This window comes from Mus caroli, chromosome 10, assembly GCF_900094665.2.
Source record: "Mus caroli chromosome 10, CAROLI_EIJ_v1.1, whole genome shotgun sequence".
Classification (NCBI taxonomy): domain Eukaryota; kingdom Metazoa; phylum Chordata; class Mammalia; order Rodentia; family Muridae; genus Mus; species Mus caroli.
In genome coordinates, this window is record NC_034579.1 from 21,056,765 (window position 1) to 21,065,251 (window position 8,487).

An 8,487-nucleotide genomic window follows, 5' to 3' on the forward strand; every position below is an offset into this window, starting at 1 on the left:
AATTCAATCTTAAAAGGCACTTATAATAAGATAATACTAAAAGAGAGCATGTGGATCCATACACCAGACTAACTCGGGAATAGGGTATGAGTATATGGGCCAAAACTCCAGGAGGTGAGTTTCTGTGAAACTCTTTGCCTCATGAGTGGATTTTAGGCTTCACAGCCTGTCAAGCTGACTCGACCGGAGTGCGTATGATTTCTCAGCTTCCTGTGCCAACTGCTTACTGCCTGCCGTGTCTCCCTCACTGTTACGGACTCTTGCTCTGAGACGGTAAGCTAAAACAATTTGTCCCGTAAGTTGCTTTCCACCATGGTGTTCTGTCACAGCAAAGGTCAAGAAACTGATACAGTGTGTTGTAATTTACTTTCCATGTTGTCCTTTGGGATGTGCTAAACTTGGAGACAATGCCACTGGTTTTAGGAGAGTCTAGAAGTCTCTCACTGTGTCCCTCACAGCAGTTTGCAATTTTAGCTCACTACTTTCTCCCTTTTCTCTGTCATTCCTGTCACTTCATATGTCCCAGAATGCATAAGCTTCCCTTATTGATCCCTTTCTTATGTCGGATGGATGAGTAGACACAGAAAACATGGCACTTGTACACCAGCAATCTTACTCAGCTGCAAAGAATGAAACGGCACCCACAGGGAAATGCATGGGACCAGAGATCATTATGCTAAGTGAAACAAGCCAGACTCAAACATAGATATCACCTGTGTCCTGTCATGTATCTCATGTATGTAGTCTAATTTGGGGATTAATAGAATTTGGAATATGTAGGATTTAAATATACATGTGAATGTATGTATATGTATAAATGTATGTATATGAAATATAAGTTTACAAAAACATTATAGAATAGGATGAAGAGGTCCTCAGAGAAACAGGTGGGGAACTAGTGAGGTTAATGGAGTATGTATGCCACAAAAGCAGAAACAAGGCAAAACAGGTAAAATCCACTTTAATAACACATTTTCTTTAATAAGGATGACTGACCTGTTCCTTTGTGTTTGGCCTCAATACTTCTCATATTTAATGTCAAGTTTCAGAGTTATGCTCTTCAAATATCACCAATACTCTGTTGTAGAATGGATGACAACCTTTTAAGTCCAGGGTCACTAAAACATTATAAGAAGACTAATTAGAGTTTTGTTAAGTTGACACAGACAAAGGAATGATAGTGCCTCTTAATCTGTATTCATGAAAAATCTTTGGGCCATCCCTTTCAACTTGATATTTTAATATAGGTGGATTTGGCTTAAATCCAAATAGGGGGTAATCAAGATAAAGAGAAGACCTCACACTCCGCCGAGGGCTTACAATGCTCTTCTTTCCGCGGCTCTATCGCCTTGTCCTTCGCTGATCGCAATGGAAGAAGAAATCGCTGCACTCCTCACTGACATGTACAAAGCTGGCTTTGCTGGCGACGCCGCCCCCAGGGCCGTGTTCCCTTACTTCATAGAGCACCCCCGACATCAGGGCGTCATGGTGGGCATGGGCCAGAGAGACTTCTACATGGATGATGAGGCCCAGAGCAAGAGGGGCATCCTGACCCTGAAGTACCCTATCAAGCATGGCATTGTCACCAACTGGGATGACATGGAGAAGAACTGGCACCACACCTTCTACAATGAGCTTCGTGTGGCCCCTTAAGAGCACCTGGTGCTTCTGGCCGAGGCCCCCCTGAGCCCCAAAGCTAACAGAGAGAAGATGACGCAGATAATGTTTGAAACCTTCAATACCCCAGCCATGTACGTGGCCATTCAGAAGGCGGTGCTGTCCTTGTATGCATCTGGGTGCACCACTGGCATTGCTATGGACTCTGGTGGTGGGGGTCACACACATTGCCCATCTATGAGGGCATCTTGTGTCTGAACCTGGCTGGCCTGGACCTGACAGACTACCTCATGAAGATCCTGACTGAACGGGGCTACAGCTTTACCACCACTGCTGAGAGGGAAATTGTTCATGACATAAAGGAGAAGCTGTGTTGTGTTGACCTGGATTTTGAGCAAGAAATGGCTACGGCTGCATCATCTTCCTCCTTGCAGAAGAGTTATGAGCTGCCCGATGGGCAGGTGATCGCCATCAGCAATGAGCGTTTCCAGTGTTCAGAGGCACTCTTCCAGCCTTCCTTCCTGGACATGGAGTCCTGTGGCATCTGTGAGACCACCTTTAACTCCATCATGAAGTGTGATGTGGACATCCACAGTATGCCAATACAGTGCTGTCTGGTGGTACCACCATGTCCCCAGGCATTGCTGACAGGATGCAGAAGATCACAGCCCTAGCACCAAGGAGCTAAAGGGGTCTGCAGCCCTATAGGTGGAACAACAATATGAACTAACCAGTACCCCCAGAACTCATGTCTCTAGCTGCATATGTAGCAGAAGATGGCCTAGTCGGCCATCATTGGGAAGAGAGGCCCCTTGGTCTAGCAAACTTTATATGCCCCAGTACAGGGGAACGCCAGGGCCAAGAAGTCAGAGTGTGTGGGTAGGGGAGCAGGGGGGGGGGATATAGGGAACTTTCGGAATAGCATTTGAAATGTATATAGAGAAAATAATAAATAAAAAAATTTAAAAAATAATAAAAAAATTAAGATCATTGCTCCCCCTGAGTGCAAGTACTCAGTCTATATTGGTGGCTCCATTCTGGCCTCACCTCATGCTAGCCTCATGAAACTGGAATAAGCCTTTGAAAGTAAATTTGTCCTTGAAGCTTATATCTGATATTAGGATGGGATCGTAGAACTTGTTGCTGATATTTGACCTTGTATTCAAGTTAACTGCTCCCTTGGTATATGTTTAATACCCTGTGCATATCTTGATTTAGTCCTTAATTCATGTGGCTCGATCACTTGGTGGCTGGGGAGAGCTCCCTGTGGAAGAGAAAGCCCCAAACTGGTTGATCTCTGTGAGCAACACAGAGTGATCTGTGCAGGGTATTAACCGACAGCAGACTTCCAGGATTTCCCGAGGCTGGCAAGCGTTCCTGAACCAGCTACCACTCCTTCTTGCCAGTCCAACTGGGTGGGAAGGTCCGGGCCTTAGGACCCAGTTTCCGTTCTGTTTTTTTCCCTCCTGACCTCCATGGGCTGTTACTCGCCTTGAGTTGGGAACATTTGCATCCACACCTGTAAATGTATCCATCCTTTTAATTTATGTAAGGTTTTTTGTCTTTAAGAAATGACAAATTTTGGTTTTCTACTGTTCACTGAGAACATTAGGCCCCAGCAACACGTCCCTGTGTAAAGAGAAATAGAAGTGCTGCAGTAACTGAAAAAGAAAAAAGAAAAAAGAAAAAAGAAAAAGGAAAAGGAAAAGGAAAAGGAAAAGGAAAAGGAAAAGGAAAAGGAAAAGAAAAAGAAAAAGAAAAAGAAAAAGAAAAAGAAAAAGAAAAAGAGAAGACATGAGAAAGAAATAAAATAAGCGGTCTTCATCCACCATAGGTAAATCAGGAAAGACCTCTCTTGTTCCCTTTCTCTCGTCTCTAGTTTCATTGTATAAATAAGATAAATAAAAACTATAAAAAGATATTAACCGTGATGATTTAATATGTGTATTCACCATGTGATGATTACCATAAACAAATTAATTAGCATCTCATAATTATCATTGTGTGTGCATGTCAAAAATATTTAAGATCTATTTTCTTTGCGGATTTCAAGTAAACAACAATTATTTCCAGCCATGGTCTCCATGTTGTATATCAGAACCTCAGACCCTACTCACCACTGTACTGAATTTGTACCTTTGACAAGCGCCTGTTCATCTTCCTGAACTCTCACGTTGTCTTGTCTGCTGACATCATGGTCCCCCACTTCTTTTCACTGTTTTCCTCTGTGTCTTTTTCCTAAAACTCTGACCACAGGATGTCATGGAAATTAAATTTAAGTTTCTTTTAAGAGATCCATTAAATAAATTCAGGAAGATGCTTGAATTGTTCTCCAAAGGGGAAATAAAATAAATATTGGAGCTGGAGGCAGGGAGAGAGAAAAGGAACCTAGTGGAAGAGGAAATAGGGAGGGTGGCAGGAATCAGGTGTATGGAGAGCAGGGGAGAGAGAACAGAAATCAGTGGGTATGGGGGGCACACCTCTAGGATGTGACAGAGTCCTGGGATGGGGGAGGCCCTAGGGTGGCTATAGGGGTGACTGTTGCTGAAACTCTTAGCAGTGGGGGATATGAACCCTGAAGTGACCACGTCCCATAGCCAGACAGGACTCCCAGTGGAGGGAAAAGAACACCAACCCACCCACAAATCCTTCGACCCCAAATCTGTTCTGCAAGAACATGCACAGAGGAATATACACATACACATACATGCACAAGTAAAAGGCAAAATTTACATCTCAAAATTTTGCCATGAGAAATACACAATCAACTCCTCCAAGAATGCTTATGAAAAAGCAGAATCATTAAATTGTAAATTTTCTTTATTTCTTCAGAATTTTTTTTTAATTAAAGAGCAGAAGTTAGAAGTGCATCTCAACCTTCAACAAAATGAAGAACTGCAATTGATTACAATGTCAGAGAAGATCATTGTTTTGGATGCACAGGAGAATAAAATTTGCCTTGACTTGATTTTTATATTTTATTTAATATTTATATAGGTATATAACATTTTAAAACAAATTCTCCCCTCTAATTCCTTCTCTGTCCTCATGACCACTTTCCCTCGCAACTGAATATGTTCTCTCTCTCTCTCTCTCTCTCTCTCTCTCTCTCTCAATACCCACTGAGACCATTTGATGCTCACTGTATGAGCATGGGTGTGGGACCATCTACTGGATGGTTAGCTTCTTGGAGCTAGCATCCCTGAGGATGCCTTTCCATTCTCCAAAATCCATCATTACCAATATCTCATCAGATAGGGGTGAGGCCTTTCGAGCTCCTTCCCTATCTGTGCTGGGATTTTGGCTGCCTTGATCTTCTGCAAGTCTCATATACACAGCCCCAGCTGCTGTGAACGCATGCACTCAGCTACGCTGCCATTCTGGGCAATGCTGTTTGCTGCAGGTCTCAGTACCCCTGGATAATACAAACTCTCTGTCCTCCCCCCACCCCCGCTTTTTAAAGAATTATTTATTTACTTATTTATCTTATTTATCTATACACACAGTAGCTGTCTTCAGACACACTAGAAGAGGGCATTGGATCCTATTACAGATGGTTGTGGGTCATTTGTAATAAGTTGTGGTTGCTGGGAATTGAACTCAGGACCTCTGGAAGAGCAGTCAGTGCTCTTAACAGCTGAGCCATCTCTCCATCCCTTTCTGCTCCCGCTTTAGGGAGGCTTTAGGGGAAAGAATGTAATATGCATGACCTAGTTAAGGCTGACCACTTTTGTCCTCTGTATCCTGGCCAGGTATCAGCATCTGTTTAGGCTTGAGAGATGCATTGATCTATGGGTCTAAAAATAAGATCTTAGTGGTTAGTTTATTACTATTTCCATTTAATAGAATAGTATTAGGTTCTTCTTTATGGCCTATGACTAGCCAGCCCAGGTTTCTGGCTAAATTAATGACACCAGACATGGGTTCCATCCTGTGGAGTGGGCTTTAAATGCAACCAGAAAATGTTGGTTAATCCCATAAGAACTGTTCCACTATTACACCAGTGGGCATATTGTCAGACCATTTCTTTTCTAGCTCGTAAGTTTTATAGCTGGACAAGGCTGTTAATGGCTTTTTCTTCTCAGTATAGTAGACAGCACTGTCTATCACCACGAAAACTGGCCAATAGGGACGGAGCTTCTAGGTCAATCCCAGCTTCAGTTTTCCCATGTCCAGTAACTGAAGTATGTGGTATCTGTGTCTTCAGCAACAGGGTTTTACTATTAAGTTCCAGAGGATCACCGAGAGTAAAGTTATTATCTGGGAGAGTTTATGGAACGCCCAGTGATAAACAACTAGAAAAGAGAAAACTTATTCCTAGCACTAGGCTTTCTATTTGATAACCACTAATGTTTGGGTGAAGCAGCGTACCCCTATTATAGGGTAAGTACATTTAACCCCCTTTTACATATGCATATATGTGTACATATGTATATATATGTATGTACATATGTATATATATGTGTGTATATGTGTATGTATGTGTATATATATGTGTGTGTGTATATGTATATGGAAGTCTCTAGCAAATTTTCTCAATATAAACAATTTTTCTTGTGGGAATTATATCAATGGTACTACTTGTAGCAGTCATAAATTCCTGTCTTCCCAAAGGTGGACAATATTCTATATTATAAGAACTAAATTCTGCCTGCTCAGGGTCTATGCTACTGTCTTGTTTACTTATTTGTATCATCAGCTGTCTTCTTGTTTTTTATCCAACTTCGAAGTTCTCTCTGGATCACCTGCTTGCTTTCAGATGAGAAATAGGCGTACTGTTTGTGCTTTGCAGAATGTGACGGCTCAGAGAGAGCAAGTGTTTTTCCTAAGGTCACAGGACTAGTTATGCCCCAATTCAAATTACTCTGACAGACTTCTTAAGACTGGCCAGTACATCTTAACCCTGCCACGTGTTGCCCTTGACCTCCTGATCTATGGCAGCTGTGAAAGAGAAAGAAATGTGAAAGGGAATAATTAGAAGGTGAGGTTCAGATGAGACACTGTCCTCAAACTATACTCAGTGGAGCCCACAACCCTTTGTATGCTATGAAGGCTTTTCTGTTTGGATCAAAGTCCCTGAGCAGTCTTTAGAAGTGTGCACTACAATCACAGTTGTTTGATATGTAGGAATGAAGTTAAATGGCCCAATATGATCATATAAGAAGGAGTAAAAAGCAAGAAACGTGCTTAAAGTTCTTCAGCGTTGGGGGAAGGGTCAATACGACATTTTATAAAATGCTTTGTGAGAAAATGAAAGTGGGTGTTAAAACATAGCTCCCCCCTTCCGCATTTCCTAGATTAGTTTTTACTGCAATACAAAGCACAGTCAATGCGAGGGACCTTACATCACGCTGAACCGTTTGTCTTTCTACAAGGAAAAAGCAGGCCACTCTCTCGTTGGCAGGAGTCAAGTCGTCTCAAGAATTGACTGGCAGACTCCAGCCTGGGCTGACACACACGCCAGGGCAAGTGTTCATGTCACACGTGAAGAAGCTTCACCTCCAAGTCTTTTGGTTGTGCTTGCTCTAAAAAGGGTTCTCAGTCAAAGCAGTCATACCTCACATCTAAACAATGAAGAGAGAGTTGTCTACAGACGGTTCAAATGCAGGGAACCTAGGATAATGTCCTACACACCTGGACAATTTGCTCTCTTGGTTTTGTTTTTGTTGTTGTTGTTTGTTTGTTTGTTTTTTGTTTCCTGCTCATGAAAATCTATTTTGATATCCACCTTCCAATCCTGATACCTCCTTGTCTCATTGCCTGCCAAAGATTCAGGAAACAGAAATGGCCAGTGGAAAGAGGATCACTATCCTAAGGCTAAAGAGTATACCAGGAGGACTCTACACATTGTCAAACTTTAGGGGTCCAAAAAACTTGATCAAGGGCAGAGGAAGGAACGCCAGGGCTGAAAGGCAGTTAATGCACAAAAGAACAGACTTAAGGCTATGCTCAATACTTGCTGCAGCAGTGGGTGTCTGGACGACACTGAACTGCTAAATCCTGAAAGTTCCCAGACGCCATTCTAAGGAAGAGCCTCAAGGAAGCAGCGACTCTAACGTAGAATCACCCGCATGCTGTGAGCTATCTGCAAAGACTCTTAAATCATTGCATTGGATTGGATTTGCTGATATGCCCAAATTACACTTTTCCCATCAAACAAGGGAGCTTAGAAGTAAGATTCGATCCAGTTTCAGATGAAAGTGTCTACGTCCTCTTTGCTTATCCGATTGAAGTGTGATCATTTTTAAAGGAACAACATCAGTTTAAGTGGAATGTATGTGTACACGTGGAAGCCAGAGGATAGTCACGGCTGCCATTCTCAGAGACAACATCCACCTCCTTTTAGATACAGCCTCTCGTGACCTGGTGCTCACCAACTAGGCTAGACTAACCGGCAGCTAGTTCCAGGGATCATCTTGTCTCTGCCACAGCAGCACAGGGTAGCGGAAAGCACACATCCTTGGGTCTTGGGATGCAACACAAATCTTTACCACTTTACCAGCTGCACGGTCCCTTCTGTCCCAGAATAGTCTTCTGTCTTAATGGTAATTGTAAACTCACCGAGGTCACAGAAAATGAATATCTCGATGCTGGAGAGGGCGAATCCCTCTGAGTGGATGGGCGTGGTCATCACGAATTGAAACCACCGAGGCAGTTTCTGTGATTAGTTCTTTAACGCGGTGTGGAATCATATTTACTGTTTCATGAAAGCCTTTTTCCTGCTTGCATGATAGTCCTTTCTACTCTTGCTAACTCATGTTTACATCTGTGTTTTAAGCTTGTTCCTCTATTTTATCTCCTTAGGACAGCTTTCTAGGAGGAACTATTGATGTCTTAGGTCTGAAATGTCTAGCCACACTTCATCGCAAA

At 42.6% G+C, this 8,487-nt stretch overlaps 1 pseudogene across 1 annotated transcript; it reads left to right on the forward strand.

Moving 5' to 3' along the window:
* The first annotated feature begins 1,368 nt into the window (after positions 1–1,368).
* Positions 1,369–7,358, forward strand: LOC110303447 (annotated as a pseudogene). Its single transcript, XR_002378925.1, has 3 exons — positions 1,369–2,298; positions 2,588–2,659; positions 7,334–7,358. The product of XR_002378925.1 is annotated as an actin, cytoplasmic 2-like (transcript).
* Positions 7,359–8,487: the final 1,129 nt, after the last annotated feature.